Here is a 19,116-nt window from a genome sequence, read left to right as displayed (position 1 = left end):
AAGCAATTTTATTTCCCACAAATATCCACCCATAATCTTTCATACTACCATCAATCATTAATCCTCAGGCAGCCACTCTCTTCATTTGACCCAGTGTTTAGTGTTCTGACTTTTAAAAATGCTCACCATACTCCATACTGACAATTATTCTTATGCTATTCATATTGGCACAATCTACCTCATGCCATGTAAGAATACCTGATTCAAATTTCATGGCTATACACCTATCCCACATCTACTTCATAGCCTTGGAGCAGTCACTCTACATTTTTCCTATGCTATTTTCTACCTTCCCAATAGACTTTACTAACATAGGTATCTATTACCCAAGCCAAAGAAACAGTACCCATGCCTACTATCAATAAATGCAAATCTAACTTTTCTCACATATGCATAGCCTTGCTACTCTCTAAATTTCAAAGATCTGGAAACATTAATTTCATCCCTGGTCCTTCCACTCCTCCCACTTCTTAACCCACAACTCAGGCCCTACTGGCTAATAGCATGATACCTCATCCTCCAAACAATTCCACCTTAAAACTCTTTCAAATAAATATTCAAAGCGCTTCCAATAAAATAAATTAACTCCATTCTTGGATGCCACATCTTGCTCCAGACATTCTTGTCCTCAACAAAACCCGACTAAAACCAAGCATTAATGACACTGAAGTTGCTTCACAAGATTATAACATACTTTGACTAGATCACACAGTCAAAACAGGGGGTGGAGTAGCTATCATCTATCTGGACTCCTTACACTTTCCCCCATGATATTCATAAATGTAAAAATTTTTGAAATACTGTTTACCACACTTCATCTAAACCAAATTAATTCTTACCTGTTTCATAGGCATATATAAATCCCCCAAAACAATCCCACTATACTAGAAGACATCTTCTCCTGGGTATCAGCAAACATCAGACTAGAAGCCATCATATTTGGTGGTCAACATTAACTGGGCTACCATTAACCAACACGTTGTGTACTCATTCACTGAACCTGTACAACTTTACACAGCTTATTCAAGCCCTAACCCGCTTTAACAAAACCTTGCATTCTTTCTCATTTTTGTACTGGATCCTTACAATCTGCCCAAAAAAATATCTTCCAGTGTGTTACATTATCTGATAATGTTAGTGACCACCAGTCACCTTATGATATTAGAAATTACAATAGGAACTCAATGGCTCTCTGCTATAATACGGTCCACAAGTTAACTAATTTCAGCATCAGCTCTTTCACAGATGGACTCAAACAAGTAAACTGGCATTACCCAAGAAGACATGACAGAAACTTTTAACACAACTTTCTTAGATATTCTAAATCCTAACTGCCTCCCAAGAAACAAATGTATCAAAACCAACCCCCACCATGGTTAACTTAGAATACAAGACAGAGAATGAGGAAAATAAATAGGGCATGAAAGCAGCGGCACCAGAACCACAGAACTCAGGATTTCGTAAAAAAAAAACAAAACAAAAAAAAAACTTCTATTTTAGCATTCAAGATGATAAAAAAAAAATCAAACCCAAAGACTTTCTGGGCCTCAGCTAACTATCTCCTAAACCCTGCAAATCACCCAACCTAACTCTATGCTCATGGACTCTGACTATTGTATAACTTGTTTTTTAACTCTTATGTCATTAAAGTTGCTGTCTTCCTCATTCAAAACAGCCTTTGTTACCCCCAGAATCAATTGCACATCACCCTTACTGACTCTACTGCTTTTTCATTACAACATATCTCAACCACAGCCATCACAAAACTCCTTTAAACCAAACACTTTAGCAGTAGACAAACTTTAAGTCAAATTCATTAAACTAGCTGCAAATGTCTTAGCCTTCCCAGTCTCCATACCCATGTTCCCAAAATATGGATGCAAAGGTACATATTACCTGTACATAAGGGTGTCAGATCTAATGATCGCACTAATTTTAGGCCAATTGTCATACTGCCTCCATTATCAAAGATATTGGAAAGATATGTCCACAATTACTACAGTACTGTAGATCAATGTGTGTGCATGTACCTTTAAGAAGCTATCCAAGGACTTGCACAGGTGTATAAACACTGAGCATGTGTGAGCCTGATTGCCATTTTGTAGTTAGCTGTTGAGATGTAAGCATGTATATATATAAGGTCTGCCTGTTAACTAGTTTGTTTATATTTTATGATGCTGCTATCCACCCTGATGTGTTTCTATGTATTGAAGCATCTAAATGAAATACCCCGCTTGCTTGTCATCTATGTTAGAGAAGGATGGGCGACATGGTGTCAGAAGCGGCATGTCTAAAGGACATGATGTTAGAGGCGGTATGGCTAAAACGACTTAAGGCACTTGCTTGGAACTGGTGGAATATACAAGTGTGAATCATTCCTACAATGTGCATACTTCACAAAAAAGGTCAGAAACAAATTTCACAGGATCATAGGAAGCTACTAGGCTAATGACCTTGGGGCCCTTACAAGCCTAGCCAAGAGTTTATCCCCAAAAAAGAATAATCGATCAGCACCTGTCACCCCTGTCAATGAGGGACAAAGGTGGACCCCTGGGACACATTTGTGGTTTCCCATCCACTCATCAAGGTTGCTCTTGAAGAGGGTCAGCGAGGTACTCTGTTTGACATGTATGAGAAATCTATTTCAGATACAGGGCAGCCTCTGGGAGACAAACCTGTCTCTCCAACAGGTTTTGTTGATGTCGGATATTAAATGTAGGCCTATCGAGTGGGTAATGTGCAAGGAGTTAGACTTACAGATATGGAGCATCTCTAGTAGGGAAGGGTCCGATATTGCCTTGTAGACGAGACACAGATCACATCTGAGCAATCTGTGTGATACCAGGTAGAGTGATAATGATTTGAGCCTGTCCACATAGGACAGGTGTTGGAGGCCATGGATTCTCTTTGTGAGATATTTCGGTGGCCTTTCCAGTTGGTGCATGTGTTTGGAGATGTACATACCAAATGGGGCATTATACTTAATTATAGGCCTAATGAATGTGGAATAAAGGGAGGTAATAACCTCTTTTTTTCTGGATGCAATCCCTTTACTTACAAGATGAACCAAGTAAAAGGCTTTTCTGATCACTGCTGCCACATGATGGTCAAATGTCAGATTATTGTCAACCTGAGTACCCAGTTCTCTCAGCACAGGTTGTGTGCTTAGGGGGTAGCTGTTGATGTGGTAATCAGTAGGGGCCATGTTTTTGCTGAATGGTATGATAATACATTCTTTTTGCATTTAACTTAAGACCGTGACTTTGGCACCAGTTATTTCTAATTGTGAGACCCTCATGCAGTATGTTAACATCATTTGCAGAGTCAATGACAGCACCAAAGTTACAGTCATCTACAATCCTGGTCAGCCACAGGTCCTTTGTCTTTGCCTGGACCTCTGAGAAGTAGATGACAAACAGTAGGGGTCCCAGGAGAGATCCTTGGGGAACACCACTAGTGACAGGTCTGCTGTTGGAGGTGGTGGCACCTATTTTGACTTTGTGTGTACTATCGGTGAGCCAGTTGGCCACCCACCTGATGAGATAGGGATGTATGTCAAGTTGTGTTAGCTTTTCAATGATGCCCAAATGGGGGATTGTGTCATAGGCCTTGGCCAAGTCAAGGTAAGCTGTATGTACTGACTTACCCTCATCCAGGGCCTTGGTGACAGTCTCAAAGAAGTCAACTAGGTTCAATAGGCAAGATCTTCCCCTAACAAATCCAAATTGGGTGGGGTCAAGTGCTTGGAGATTGCCAATGGCCTTGTTTATGAGATCCATAATAATACACTCCATGGCTTTACAGATCAGACTTGTCAAGCTAATGGGGTGATAGTTTCACAGGTCAGTAATGGCATCACCTTTGTGCAAGGGGATGACAATGGCAGTTCTACACTCTGCTGGAATGAAGCCTGTAATTAGGCGGTGGTTGAATAGGGTGCTCAATGACGAAGCTAGCTCTTGCTGGAGATGGTGCAGAATGCAGCCTGGGATACTATCAGGTCCCATGGAAGCTGTGTTCTTTGCCTTGCGTAGGGCCTTTAACATTTGATCTACAGAGATGTGAGGTGTTGGACAAGTATCAGGGATGTCAAATGGGCCTTTGGGTGATGGGGGGTGAAGTTTGCACTGAACCTATCAGCTAGAAGGTTAGCTAAGTCAACAGAATCAGTGTAAGTGGTACCATTAAGTACTAATTTGGAACAAACCTGGGCTTTTCCATGGAGGTTTCTGACATAACTGAAGAAGGACTTGTGGATTCCCTTTGTTTTGGAGGCTAGTTTCAATTCATAATTGGCTTTGGAGGTTTTCACTAATGATCTAATTTGCTTGTTGAGGCTGAGGAGGGAGATTTTCCAATTTGGAATTTGTTCCTTTTTACCCTTGGACAGCAGTTTCTTCCTTTTGTTGTAAAGCCTGTTGATAGTGGATGTCCACCAGACAGGATTGTGTTTCCTTGAGGAGCAGGTTTTAGTTCTGTTGGGTATGGCTGAGTCCATGCAGTTGTATAGGTGCTTGTATACTGCATGTACTGTTCAGCATATTTGTCTGCATCCTCTGAGGGAGGCGATGGTGTGAAGCTACTGATACCCTCCCTTAGGAGGTTGTAGTCAACTTTTGAGAAGTTTTTTAGCCTGGTTACAGCTGAGGAGGGGTTGGGTTGGATAGAAACTTTGAATGAGACAGACTGATGATCTGATCTCACCAGGGAAGAACATACTATGGGAGTGGTGCAACGGTTGCCCATGTTGGTGAGAACCAAGTCCAGAATTTATCTCCTCTTGTGGGGGATGAGACAAGTTGGTCTAATGCGTTAGAATTTATGAAGTCAAGGAATCATTGGGTGAGTGTATTAGTGCAGGAATAGTTCACCCAGCTTATGGTGGAGTAGTTGAAGTCACTAAGGATCAGGGTGTTAGGGAGTACCTTGATGGAGTCAAGCAGGTCCAGGTAGGTGGAGTGGGTGACCTGAGTCATGCGCAGGGGTCTATAACTGACTGGGTGTCTTACCAACTGTCAGCTGCACCTGGAGTAATTCCAGTGCATCATGCTGGAACCAGTCTGGAGGTGTTCCTGTCCTTAATGAAGATAGAGACTCCACCACCTTTAGTCTTTCCGACTTGCTCAGCATTATTTCTTATTCCCAAAATATGAAACAAGCCATACAGAACATTCTAATCTATGTTCACATAAACCAATATGTATGATGTTGTGTCTTTCGGCTTTTCCCGGTTAGGGGTCACCACAGCGGAACTCCGGTCCGCTAATGATTGGCAGTAGATTTTTACATGCCGAGTTGCCAGCTCTGACACACAACCTTCAACGAAGGTACCCCCATTCACGAATGTCTACACACAGAAGATGCTTTAGCTGAGAATCGAACAGGACAACGTCTTACTGTGAGGCGACAATGCTACCGCAGCACCACCACCGCAGTAGAATTACTATGGAAAATGTTTGAAATAAAGTACAAATTGCATAAAATGAATAAAATAAGGGGAAACTACTGCATTTTTGAATACATGATTAATTAATCCATATTTTTCATATTAATCACATATATCCAAGTTATCAGAAGTGTATAAAGTGTTTGCATGTTTGTGCAGTGTTACAGTAAAGTTATTTCACAGAATATAGCCATTACAGAGCATATTTCGTAAAGTACAGTATTTCAAAGAGTTTATTGGGCATTTGAATGTTATTACAACCTCACAGAACAGTTTGTACATAATTACAAGTGCCATATTTTCAGTGTGTTTGTGCATACTTTATGGGCACAGCAGATGGATTTCAAAAACCCAGTGCACTTGTGTTTGACAATAATATTGCTGAGATGTGGAGAGTGTTAGACCAAGAGTACGACATTTTCATACAGGCTACATTTTCTGATAAAGATGACCATACAAAGACATTTATTCTGTTTAATTTAGCTGGGTCAGAAGCCATAGAAAGGGAACATTCATTTGTATATGCACCTACTAGCTATACAGGAGAGGGGGAAACCATCATATTGTTGTACTGGCTGAGTCAAAGGAAGACCCTATGTGCTTAAAATGTAAATTTAGAGAAATGCGTAACCCCAGACAAATGTTACAATGGAAAGACACTTTTTTATACAAGGGATCAAAAGCCTGATGAAACCTTTGCAGCATATATAACTGACCTGAGAAATAAGGCTAAAATGTGCAGCTTTGGTGATTTAAGGGATGAGTTGATAAAGGACAGACTTGTGTGTGGTATAAAAGATGATGCTGTGAGAAAGATTTTGCTTCATGACAGTGATTTAACTTTGAATAAGTCCACTGAGATTTGTCACATATATGAGCTCACAGAAAAGCACATAAATATGCTTACAAATGAGAATAGCTCTAGAAGGCACAGTGATAAAGCTCATGTTGATAGTATGCAGCACGTGGTTAAAAGAAACAGGCCCAAGCACTTGGCAGCAACTGTAGCCCCTGCAGCACTCACTGGTAAACCCCAGAACCTTCTAGCAAATTCCAGAGTTTGCACAGTCTTAGTGAAGCATAAGAGTGAGTTAGCAAACTCAAAGCATGGGCCCTAATCTAGTTTCATTGCCAACTGTTGTAACTGCGGTGGAAGTCATGAATCTAAAAGGGAAAAATGTTTAGCTTTTGCTCAACAATGCCACAAATGCAATAAGTGGAATAATTTCAAAAGGTTTTGTAAATCAAAAGGCCCACATTCTTTTATTAAGAGGGAACATTTTAAGAAACGAGTTGATCAATTAGATCAACCAGTACTACATTACCAATTAGTAGTCAAGTGTTGGTTCCATGTGTCAAGAACAACAGGTCAGTTTAAAGCAATCTGTTGAAGAAGCGTTTGTTTAGCCCAGAAGTCCTGCTATGATAAAATAAGCAAACCGCTCGATCCATTATGAGAAGAAGGAAGTGGTAAGGATGCAAACGTTCAAAGGTTATGATTGGATTGGTGTCGTGAAGAGCATTTGCCCAGAGCCGAGATCATACATTGTGGAATCACAAGGAGCAGACTTTAGGCGGAATCAGAAACATTTAATACCAGTGTCTGAGCCTATACTGCAGCATATAGCCTGTGAGAAAGGCTCTTTATCTCGGAGTGAATTGTCCGGTGTTCCAATAAGTTCGGAGGACATTCCTGTTCCTGTTGAGAATTCAGAAGTTCCTGATATGAGTTTCTCACCAAAGACTGTCCCTGTTACTAAATTTGTTCCAGATTGTTATGTTATGAGATATGGCCACATCTCTAAACCCTGTAACAGATACAAAACAACTTGGACATGAACATTTTGTTTTGTTTCCAATGTGTATAGTAATGCATGTCTTACTCTAATGTTGTTTTACAAAGGGCAATCTTTCTAAGAGGGGGGATGTAGATCAATGTGTGTGTATGTACCTTTAAGACTCTATCCAAGGACTTGCACAAGTGTATAAATACTGAACATGTGTGAGCCTGACTGTCTTTTTGTAGTTAGCTGTTGAGATGTAAGCATGTATGTATATAGGGTCTGTCTGTTAACTAGTTTGTTTATATTTTATAATTCTTCTATCCACCCTTTTATGTTTCTATGTATTAAAGCATTTAAATGACATAGCCCACCTGCTTGTCATTTATGTTAGAGAAGGACAAGCAACAAGTACTTTTTAGATCAAAACCTACACTTTGGCTCTGCTCTAACCACAGTACGACACCTGTCTTAGTATGTTTTCTAAATGCCGTCAGCTACAATCTTTTGATTTATGACATATTTTTTGATTTCTCAAAGGTATTTGACATAATCTGTCATTCTAAACTACACCATAAACTCCTCACTATCAGCCTCTCTAGTAACACTATCAAATGGTTCCAAACCTTCCCAATTAACAGAATACAATGTATCAATGGTTCCATACCTACCTAATTAACAGAATACAATGTATTAATGGTTCCATACCTACCTAATTAACAGAATGCAATGTATCAATGGTTCCATACCTACCTAATTAACAGAATGCAATGTATCAATGGTTCCATATCTATCTAATTAGCAGAATACAACGTATCAATGGTTCCATACCTACCTAATTAACAGAATACAATGTGTCAATGGTTCCATACCTACCTAATTAACAGAATGCAATGTATCAATGGTTCCATACCTACCTAATTAACAGAATACAATGTATCAATGGCTCTATATCTACCTAATTAGCAGAATACAATATATCAATGGTTCCATACCTACCTAATTAACAGAATGCAATGTATCAATGGTTCCATACCTACCTAATTAACATAATGCAATGTATCAATGGTTCCATATCTACCTAATTAGCAGAATACAATGTATCAATGGTTCCATACCTACCTAATTAGCAGAATACAATGTATCAATGGTTCCATACCTACCTAATTAACAGAATACAATGTATCAATGGTTCCATATCTACCTAATTAGCAGAATACAATGTGCCCAGTGGCAAACAGCATACTCTTACTTCCTCCCTGATAACATAATAGGTTCATAGGTAGATACTAGGCTATCGGCCCAAGGGCCTAAGTAAGTCTAGCCAACAAGGTTCCCTCACTTACGCCACCCAAGAAAGTTATTTTCCTGTGGCCCTCTCAAGCACAGCCACAGAAGTGATCCCTGGGGTGTATTTCCTATTTTTGCTTGACATAGATGGGTAGCTTGTTCCAGAATATGGGAAGTCTCTGGGACAGGAATTTATCCCTCCAGCATGTCCTGTTTATTGTGGTGACAAGGTTTAGGTCCCTAGAGCATGTAGCTCGGAGGGATTGGGATTTCTTTAGGTGTAGCATGTCCAGCAGCTCTGGGTTTGACATAGGTTTATATGTTAGGCAGAGATCACCTCAGAGTAGGCGATATGCTACGGAGTAAAGCTGGAGTTTTTTCAGATGGTCAGTGTAGGGCATCTGTTCGAGGCCAGTAATCCTCTTTGTGAGGTACTTCTGTGGTCTTTCCAGCTGCTGCAGATGTCTTGTGAGGTACATTCCAAAAGGGGCATTGTACTCTATAATGGGTCTAATGAGTGTTAAGTAGAGGGGAACAATGACCTCTTTTTTCCTAGATGAGTACCCTTTTGTGATGAGGTGTGCCATGTAGAAGGATTTCCTGACTACTGTGGCAATGTGATTATCAAAGGAGAGACTACTGTCCACCTGGGTCCCCAGATCTCTTATCATACATTCGGCATTAAGTAGACTGCCGCCTATGTGGTAGTTCATAGGTACAGAGTTTTTACCAAAGGGGATGACAATGCAATTTTTGGCATTGAGCTTGATGCCATGGCTCTGACACCAGGCATCTGTCTCAGTGAGGCCCGTCTGTAGGATGTCCACATCATTTGAGGACTCAACTATGGCTCTTAGTTTGCAGTCATCTGCAAACTTCATTAGCCAAAGGCCTTCTGTGTTAGCCTGTACTTCAGAGAAGTAGATATCAAACAGAAGTGGTCTCAGGACTGAACCCTGTGGTACTCCACTTTTCACTGGTTTGAAGTTAGATTTGGAGTCTGCAACTTTTACAGTGTGGGTTCTGTCAGTGAGCCAATTGGCAACCCATCTTGTGACGTAGGGATTTATACCTAGTTTAGTGAGTTTAACTATAATCCCAGAATGGGGGATGGTGTCGAAAGCCTTGGCGAGGTCAATATAGGCTGTGTTAATGACCTTACCCTTGTCTACAGCTTTGGTTACTGCCTCAAAGAAGTTGATCAGGTTCAAAAGGCATGATCTGCCTTTCACAAACCCAAACTGGGTGGGGCCAGTGTTTGGAGGTTACCAGTGTCTTTGTTTATGGGTTCCATGATGATACGTACCATGGCCTTACAGACCAGGCTCATCAGGCTAATAGGGCAATAGTTCCCAGGATCAGTGGTGGCTCCCCCTTTGTGGAGTGGGATAACTGCTGCTGTGTGCCATTCAGTGGGCATAAAGCCCGATGTGAGACTATGATTGAACACGGTGCTTAGGTGGGGAGCCAGTTTGTTCTGAAGTTCGTGCAAAATGCAGCCTGGGATGTTGTCCGGTTCCATGGATGTTGTGTTTTTGGCTTTAGAGAGTGCAGCTTTTACCTGCATAGTTGTGATTATAGGGACTCTGCATTCTTCCTGTATAGTTATGGGCCCTTTAGGGGGTAAGAGAGGGGTAAAGTTAGCACTGAACCTATCTGCCAGGATGTTGGCAATATCAGTTGGTTCTGTAATTTTCATGCCGTTGTGCTGTAACTCAGAGCAGATCTGGGTGTTGCCATTAAGATTCTTGACATAGCTGTAGAATGCTTTGTGGTTGTCCCCAGAATCAGTGGTGATTTTGTTTTCAAAGCTAACTTTGGAGGATCTTATAAGGGATCTCAGCTTCTTACTGAGGCTGACCAGGGAACTCCTCCAGTCATGGGATTTTAGTCTCTTTTGCAACAGTTTTTTCCTTCTGTTGTAGAGTTTGTATATGGCAGGGGACCATCAGATTGGCTTCCTTTTTTTTGGAGGATAGTGTCTTGGTTCTGTTTGGGATAGCATCTGCATGGATGTCATGACATTCGCCACTTCTGTCTTAAGAAGCATGAAGTTGGCTTTGGAGAATTTTTTTACCGTGATTTCCTTAATGGGGGTGGGGGCGGGATGTGGATATCTAGGGTGATTAGCTTATGGTCGGATCTGACCAATGAGGAGTTGACTTCAGGTGTGGAACACCAGTCACTCATGTTGGTAATAACTAGGTCTAGGATATTGTTGCCCTTGGTGGGGGTGTGGATAAGTTGATCCAGGGCATTGGAATTTATGAATTCCAAAAAGTGTTGAGTGAAGGAGTTGGTACATGAGTAGTTTTCCCAGTTAATGGTGGAGTATTTGAAATCGCCCATTATTAAGGTGTTTGGTTGAACCCTAATATTTTCCAGTATATCAAGAAAAGAGGAATGGGAATCCTGGGGCATGGTGGGGGATCTGTAGCAAGCTACAATTTGGATTGCAATTTTGCCCAGAGTTAGTTGCACTTGGATAAACATGGATGCATTATGCTGAGCAACTAGCCTGGAGGTGTGGATATCCTTAATGAATATGGACACACCTCCACCTTTGGTGTTCCAGTCCAGGTTAGGTGTCCGAAAAGTGTGATATGAGTTATAGCCTGGTAATGCAGGGGTGCTCTCTGGAACCTTGAACCAGGTCTCAGTCACTGCACAGATATCGATGTTCACCATTTTAAGGAGTGCCTCGAGGGAGTGCATTTTGAGATTTAGACTTCTAGCATTGAGTAGCATTACCCTCAGTTTTTGCTTGCCTGTTCCTGTTATGGTGGTGAATTTGTCATTTGAACCTTGCCTAAAAAAGGCACTATAGGGGCAGCAAGAGCCTTAGCCAGAATCCGGAATCCCAGGGGTGACAGGTACAGGCCATCTCTGGCAAAGCATCGTGGTCTGTTGACCATGTCATCCCAGGCAGACAGATACTAGATCCCCTTAGAATGACACCAGAAGCGCTTAGCAAATTGTTGAAGTCAATCATTTTTTCCTTGTACTGCGGTATCATTCTAGGCAATGGCAGGATGCTACTCAGGGCTAGGGTCATACCTGCATGGGGTATAAGATCGGAGAGTTCTTCCATGTCTCTTTTCATGTAGTCCAGGGAGACACATCTCAGGTCATTCACACCAACATGGACAATGACAGAGTCATATTTGTACTTGTTGTGAAGTGACCTGTGTGCGTGGATTATGTGGTGGATCCTGGCACCCAACAGGCAGCTGACAGTAACCTTCTCCTTGTTTAGCCTCATGAGTGGGACATCAGTGTGCCTGACTATAGAGTCACCTATGACTAGTGTGTTGGGTACGTTGTTTTGCCTTATGGGCTGTGGTTGAGTAGCACACTGAGTCTGTGGGTTATGTGTCATTTGGGTTGTGCTGGGGGGTGGAGATTGCTTGCATTTCTACTTTGGAAGTCTCTGTTGCTTGAACAGATTATTATTGAGAGCCTCCGTGAATGTTTTTGTGTTTCTATGTGTGGATTTTGGTGGTGTAGGTTTAGTGGGACTATGTGATGAGTGTGGTGTGGTGCAAGTGTTTACCTTCTCCTCTTGACTGTCAAGTTCAGTCTTGGTTGGAGAGAGCTTTACCTCCAGTTTGGCTAGATAAATGCATCTCTCACATGTTGTGGTGTTGCGTGGTAGGAGGAGAGGGTTGTCTGTGTAAATGAGGCAATTGCTGCATTGCCCCAAGATGCCCAGATTCATCAGATAGACAGGAGAGAACACTGGGAGCTGACCCTTGGACATGCTTGAATAAAAAAAACACTTTTCTCTAGACAAGTGATGAACATGAGTATAAGAGCTGTTTTTCTCTACACAAGTGAGGAAAGTAAGTACAAGAACTGTTTTCCTTTAGATAAAGAAGAAGGTTGAGTGCTGTAGTAATTTGTAGCTTATTTAGTGCTAACAACAAGTTCTGAACAAGTACTGAGCATGAATAAGCAAATTCAAGTGCTAAAAGTAAGAATCAGTACCTGGATCTTGTGTTAGATAGGCTACCTAGTGCTTATCACTCCCACTGATAAGCTAGAAGGCTTCCCTCCAACACAGAAAGGCTTGGGGGGGGGGGGGTCAGAAGCTTACAAGCAGTCCTGGATACAGCAAATCTGTATCTGGACTAGACTAGTTACAGGAAAGGCGGGAAACAAGCACAAACACTGGCTTTTTAACCAGAAGGTCGAAAGAGATGGAAAAACTGCTCAAACGGCCAATAAACTACAATTTCTGGGCCAGAAACCACTCTTGTGGTAGATAGGCTACCTAGTGCTTACCACTCCCACTGATAAGCTAGAAGGCTTCCCTCCAACACAGAAATGCTTTGGGGGCTCAAAAGCTTACAAACAGTCCTGGATACAGCAAATCTGTATCTGGACTAGGCTAGTTACAGGAAAGGTGGGAAACAAGTGCAAATGCAGGCTTTTAAACTAGAAAGTTGAAAGAGATGGAAAAACTGTCCAAACAACCAATAAACTACAATTTCTGGGCCAGAAACCACTCTTGTGATAGATAGGCTATCTAGTGCTTACCGCTCCCACTGATAAGCTAGAAGGCTTCTCTCCAACACAGAAAGGCTTTGGGGGCTAAGAAGATTACACACAGTCCTGGTTACAGCAAATCTGTATCCGGACTAGACTAGTTACAGGAAAGGCAGGAAGCAAGCTTAGAAATTTTTTTTTTGGAAAGTAGAAAGGGAGAAAGGAGAAACAGAAGATAATTCACAATTAAGGACCTATGTGGCTTGTCCTTCACAAATGCTCTCTCTATATTAGGTAGAGTGAGCTAGTGACACTAGACCGGAGTAGAGCTGGGATACAGCTGAACAGATGGGACTGGTAGGAGTGTCTGAAGTCAAAATATGATCTCACGGATCTATAGTGGGCCCATTGTTCTTAATAAATTTGTCAGTGACTTACTTACCACTGCAGACTTCTCCTCACTTATTCAATATTCAGATGACTCCACTCTTGTTTGCTGTTCCCCATTCATTAATGAACTGCAAGCCAGAATCCAAGAATTACTACTCAGTTGAACTCTATATATGACATGACCTAATAGTTAATGCTGAAAAGACAAAAATCCTGCCCTTCCTACTTAGATCCAGTCCTATCATACATACTAATGTTTCTGTTACCCCTTCCAACACTGTTATCCTCATATTGTCCCAAACACCAAACTCCCAGAAGTTACCCTGGTCAATAAAGTAAAATCTGACCTACAAATAGACCATGCCATTAAAAAAAGCCTTAAACAGAATCAAAGCTTACTTATCAGAAGATGCCATAAAGGCTATAGCCAATATGCCTACCTCCGGCCCAGTCTACTGTACTCTACTTCAATCTACACTAACCTTAATTATATTTATTTATCCTTTGTTGACCAGGTTAGTCCCACTAGGAGAGTGGCCTCTTCTCAGGGCAGACCTGAGGTGGTAGTTTTACTACTAGGGGAGATTTGGTCAGGGCATTGGGGAAATTCCCCTAATTATCATTGTTGGGAGTGGGACCCATTTTGGAGGAGCACTTCTTATTTCCATTCCAGGTGCAGATGTGGCCTGGAGAAACAGGCAGGCAGATGGAGATAGAAGGAGATGATGGAGTAGTGAAAGAAATGAAAGAGGCGGCAAATATTGAGACCAGAGAATCTGTGCAGGATCCTGAGGAAATGTTACATAAAAACCTGTTTGATGGAGACGAGTCAGCAAATGATGGATGTATAATTACAACCCTCCAGTCAGGATGATTTGTTTAAAGAAATGGTGGTGCAGAGTGATCCAGAAAATGAAGGAGATGTTTCCTGAGGGGGACATCATGGAGAAAATACAAAAGGAGGATGCAGAGACAATCATGAAGAATAGCGGTGAGATGGAAAAGAAAACATATGCAGAGATAGTAAGAGAAGGCAAAATTGGAGTAGCAGAAAAGAAAGCAGAAGAAAATGAAAAAATAGAAGTACGTGGCAAGGATTCAAATTAAAGAAGACAGAGAAATGGATAGATATGAAGTGCAGCTCAATTTAATAGCTCATTTGGGTGTAAAAGCACACGAAGTAAGAACATTTATTTTTATTAACATAGAGACATTTTATGACATTATAGCTCTGTTTTTTTCAATGGAAATTTTTCTTGGAGAATATGAAAAAAAAGATAGACTATTACCCATGGAATCTTTATGCGATAAAAGCATTTAACAGGGAAACAAAAAAGAAGATTCATGTACAATTTTGAACAGAGGTAGAAAGAAAGACTTTGAAAGGACATTTGAAAGTTTTATGTAAAGAAGTACTGGACATTGCAAAAGTTTATGACAAAAGGGGTTTATAGACTGGTAGCTAGGACTGTACTATTGTATTAAAAATAAAAAGAGAAAAAAGTATACGTAGACCAAGCATGAAAAATGTGGAGGGGAATAAGAGCATAGTAAAATACTGGAGACAACCCAAAACATGTTTTTTTGTAGAAAAGAAAGACATTTGATAAGTAACTGTGACAAAAGAAAATGTTATATTTGTGGAAAAATGGGACATGATGCATACAAAGTGAATTGAGATATTATAAATGTAACAAAATTGGACATGTATGGATGGATTGTAAAAATGAAAACGAGTAAGAAAAAGAAAAAGAAGGACAGGAAAATGAACAAAGAGAAGACATTTTAAAAGTAGTGGAAATAGAAGAAAAATCAGATGAGAAAAAATAATAATGAGGACATAGAAGAAGGTTCTGAAATAAGTGGGAGGTAGTAAAAGGGGAAAAATAATTCTATTGGTAAAAAGGTAAAGACAGAAAAAGTAAATCTAAAGAGATAAGTTCAAAAGAAAAAAACAAGGAATGAATGGAAAGGAATATATACAGTTAAGAATTGGGGCTTGGTATAATGGTTAAGGTGTTTGACTCACAGACACAATGTACAGTGTTTGATTCTCACCTAGGGGAAGGAAATTGATTAGGCTTAAAATGGCCTATTAAGAAAACTAACCCAGCAATTAGCTATGAATTTCTGAATCCATAGATCTAAGGAAAAGAGAAAATGAACATTTTAGAGTGCTTTCTGTAAACGTGAATAGTTTTAAGAATACAGTAAGAAGAATAGGAATTTTGGAAAGGTGTAATACATGTGATGTATATATAATTATACTAGAAGACAAAATATTTTTAACAAATTAAGAGAGATTACAAACATAGAAACTATGGGGTGGAAAGATTATTTGTTATTTGAGAAATGATAGATGTTCTGGAATAGCCACATTCTGCAGAAATACAGTAAAGATATTAGATGTAACTTTAGTAAAAATGGAAAGATTTACCATTGTAGATTTAAAATGGAAAAAACATATATAAATATATATATATATATATATATATATATATAAAATAATAACATTATATGCTTATACTAAGAGTAAATAAAGGGAAAGTTTTTTTCCATCAGGTTTTAGACTATGTAGTGATAAATATGAATATTATAACAATAGGAGACTAATTGTGATTTAAAAGGCAAGTGTAAAAAGAAAGGGAATTATATAAGAACAATGTTAGAAGTCATAAGATTTGTTAAGTTAAAACTTTGGGATAAAAATGAATGGAATTACAAAAGAGGTATGTATAGAGCTGAAATAAATTATTTTATAGTGTCAGAAGGTTTAGTTATAGGAGAATGGGAGGTAATAGAAACAGGATTTTCTGATCATCTTACAATATTGCTAGAAATAAAAGAAAATAAGGAATATATAAAAATAGGCAAAGGAATAAAAAGGATAAATGAGGAAGCATGTAATGAAGAAAGAAACAGATTTGTAATACAGTTATGGAGTGATCATATAACTATGAGAACATTTTATTAAAAATAGTCTTAATGGTGGATGATATTTAAGGAAAAATAGATTAAACAGAAGAACATTTTTAAAGTGTCATTATGATGTGAGAAAAGTAGATAAAGAAAAATATAAAGGAACATAACAATGCATTGAGAGATTTAGAACATGATGATAGAATGTACTTTAGCAAAGAAAAATAATTATATGAAAGAAATCAAGAAAATACAAGAACTGCCATATATAAGCAAATATATTTTTACAAGGAAAAAGAGAAGATATATTGAGTTACTTAAGCACATTAGTAAAGAAAGATGGTAGTGTAATGAAAGAAATAAAAAATGTAAAACAAGAAATCGAAAGAACTCAGGAAAAGATTATGAACACTTCAGTACAATTTGTATTAGAAATGTTTCAAGGAAAAAAGAAGGTAATGAAAAAACATGGGAAGTAAAAGTTAAGGGAAAAAGAAAGCGAAGACTTGGAAAAGGAGGTTTCTTTAAACGGGCTAGATAAAGTATTAGGGCAAGTAAATATCGGTTTGGTTGCAGGCCCAGATGGAATAAGGTAAGAAATGTATACAAATTTAAGGGATTTGAAAATATATATACATATATACTGTTTGACCACACACACACACACACACCTTCAGTCTGGTCAAGCATTGTGCAGATAACCATTGACAAGACCCCTATTCAAATTATAGCTAGCTACAGGCCCCCAAATTTGACTCAAGATGCCCACTCCACCCATCTGGACCTCTTCAAATCTATCAAGATTCAACCCTTTACCCTGCTCCTGGGTGACTTTAACTACCCAACCATAGATTGGAAAAATCTACTTATGGCAGAATGCAAATGCCCAGAGATTCCTCGATTTTATCAATGCAAATGCCTTAGAACAGCTAGTCAAGAGGTGATAATTTCTTGGACTTGGTATTAATCAACATGAGTAACCACTGCAGCACCCCTACAGTATCATCCTCCTTGGTAAGATCCGACCATAAAGTAGTCACTTTCAAAGTCAGCATCTCCCCTGACCCCCCTCTAGTTAGGGTCAAACAAAAAACTTCTCCAGAGCTGATTACAACCTCCTGAGGGATGGTATAAACAGCTTCACAGCCCCCTCCCCCTTTGTTGGAACTGGCACCAGTGTCCAACACTACACCAAAGTACTATACAAGCACTTATATAGATGCATAGAATCAGGAATACCTGACAGGACAAAATCATCCTCTGCAAGGAAGAGTAAACCTGTCTGGTGGACATCTTCAATAAATAAACTCTATAACAAAAGGAAAAAAAATGCTGTCCAGGACCAAGAAGGAGCAGGGCCCAATTGGAAGCAATATGTCCTTAACCTGAACAAGCAAATAAGAGCACTAATAAAATCCTCTAAAGCCAACTCCGAGTCCAAATTGGCTACATTTACTAGAAACAATCATAAGGCTTTCTTCACATATGTCTGCAATCCCAAAGGAAGCACCCAAATCTGTTCAGAACTGGTGGTCAAGGACACCACATATACAAATGCTGTAGATATAGCCAACCTACTGGCTGACAGATTCAGTGAAAACTTCACCCCTTTGTCCCCTCCATCAGTAAACCAAGACATTCCCAGTACCTGCCCCCTCCTCTTATTTCTAGGGAACAGGTCATCACTGCCCTCTCAATGACAAAAATATACAGCCTCCATGGGACCAGATAATATCCTAGGATGCATCCTACATGAACTCAGGCATGAACTTGCGGCACCATTAGGCACCCTATTCAACCAAAGCCTGAGTACTGGCTTTGTCCCAGCCAAGTGAAGGATAGCCACTGTCATCCCTTTACACAAACAACTCCAAAAGACTCAAAAAATTAAAGAAAAGAAAAAAAAATGGCACACCAGGAATCTCCAAAACTCTAAATTTATTGTTAGCACTTTCGTTCATGGTAATTAACTGATGACCCTATTTAAAGCAAGTGTGGATGAATGAGGTTTGTCTGAAGAAGTTCATTTTACTGTGTGAACGAAAGCGCTAACAATAAATTTAGAGTTTTGGAGATTCCTGGTGTGCCATTTTTTTGTGTATCCCTTTACACAAAGGTAAAGCATCCACTGATCTGGGAAATTATAAACCCATCAGCCTAACTAGCCTGATCTGTAAGGCCATGGAATGGATTATCATGGAACTCATTAACAGGGACATTAGCAACCTCCAAACAATCGATCCCACACAGTTTGGCTTTGTCAAGGGGAGGTCATGTCTGTTAAATCTGGTCGACTTCTTTGAAACAGTCAGCAAAGGTATGGATGAGGGGAAGATGGTGCACACTGCCTACCTTGACCTGGCCAAAGCCTTCGACACTATTCCCCACTCAGGCATAATAGATAAACTGTCTCAACTAGGCATCAATCAATATGTTACCAGATGGGTAGCAAACTGGCTCAATGATACAACCCACCTAATCAAAATAGGGGAAGCCACCTCAAGCAGTAGACCCGTAACAAGTGGCGCACCCCAGGGATTGGTCTTGGGGCCTCTGTTATTCGGGATATACTTCTCTGAGGTGCAGGTCAAAAGCAGTGGGCTATAACTCACCAAGTTTGCAGATGACTACAAGTTGGGTGCGGTCATCAATCCCCCAAGAGATGTGGACGTCCTCCAAGAGGGTCTCACCCAAACAGATGACTGGTGGCAAAAACATGGCCTCAAGCTGAATGCCAAAAAATGCATCATCATCCCCTTTGGGCGAGTGACATCCCTACATATTATCACATTAATAACAACG

The 19,116-nt window shown here is 40.0% G+C and overlaps 1 protein-coding gene across 1 annotated transcript in view; it reads right to left on the bottom strand.

Moving 5' to 3' along the window:
• LOC122816562 (E3 ubiquitin-protein ligase RNF216-like) overlaps positions 1–19,116 on the bottom strand; it is a gene marked incomplete in the record, with an annotated part of 2,262,287 nt that overhangs the window by 1,637,455 nt on the left and 605,716 nt on the right.

Source organism: Protopterus annectens, chromosome 12.part0, assembly GCF_019279795.1.
Source record: "Protopterus annectens isolate FY-2018-M chromosome 12.part0, PAN1.0, whole genome shotgun sequence".
NCBI classification, from domain to species: Eukaryota; Metazoa; Chordata; order Ceratodontiformes; family Protopteridae; genus Protopterus; species Protopterus annectens.
Note: the sequence above shows the minus strand (reverse complement) of the source record. Positions and strands in the feature narration are given on the sequence as shown.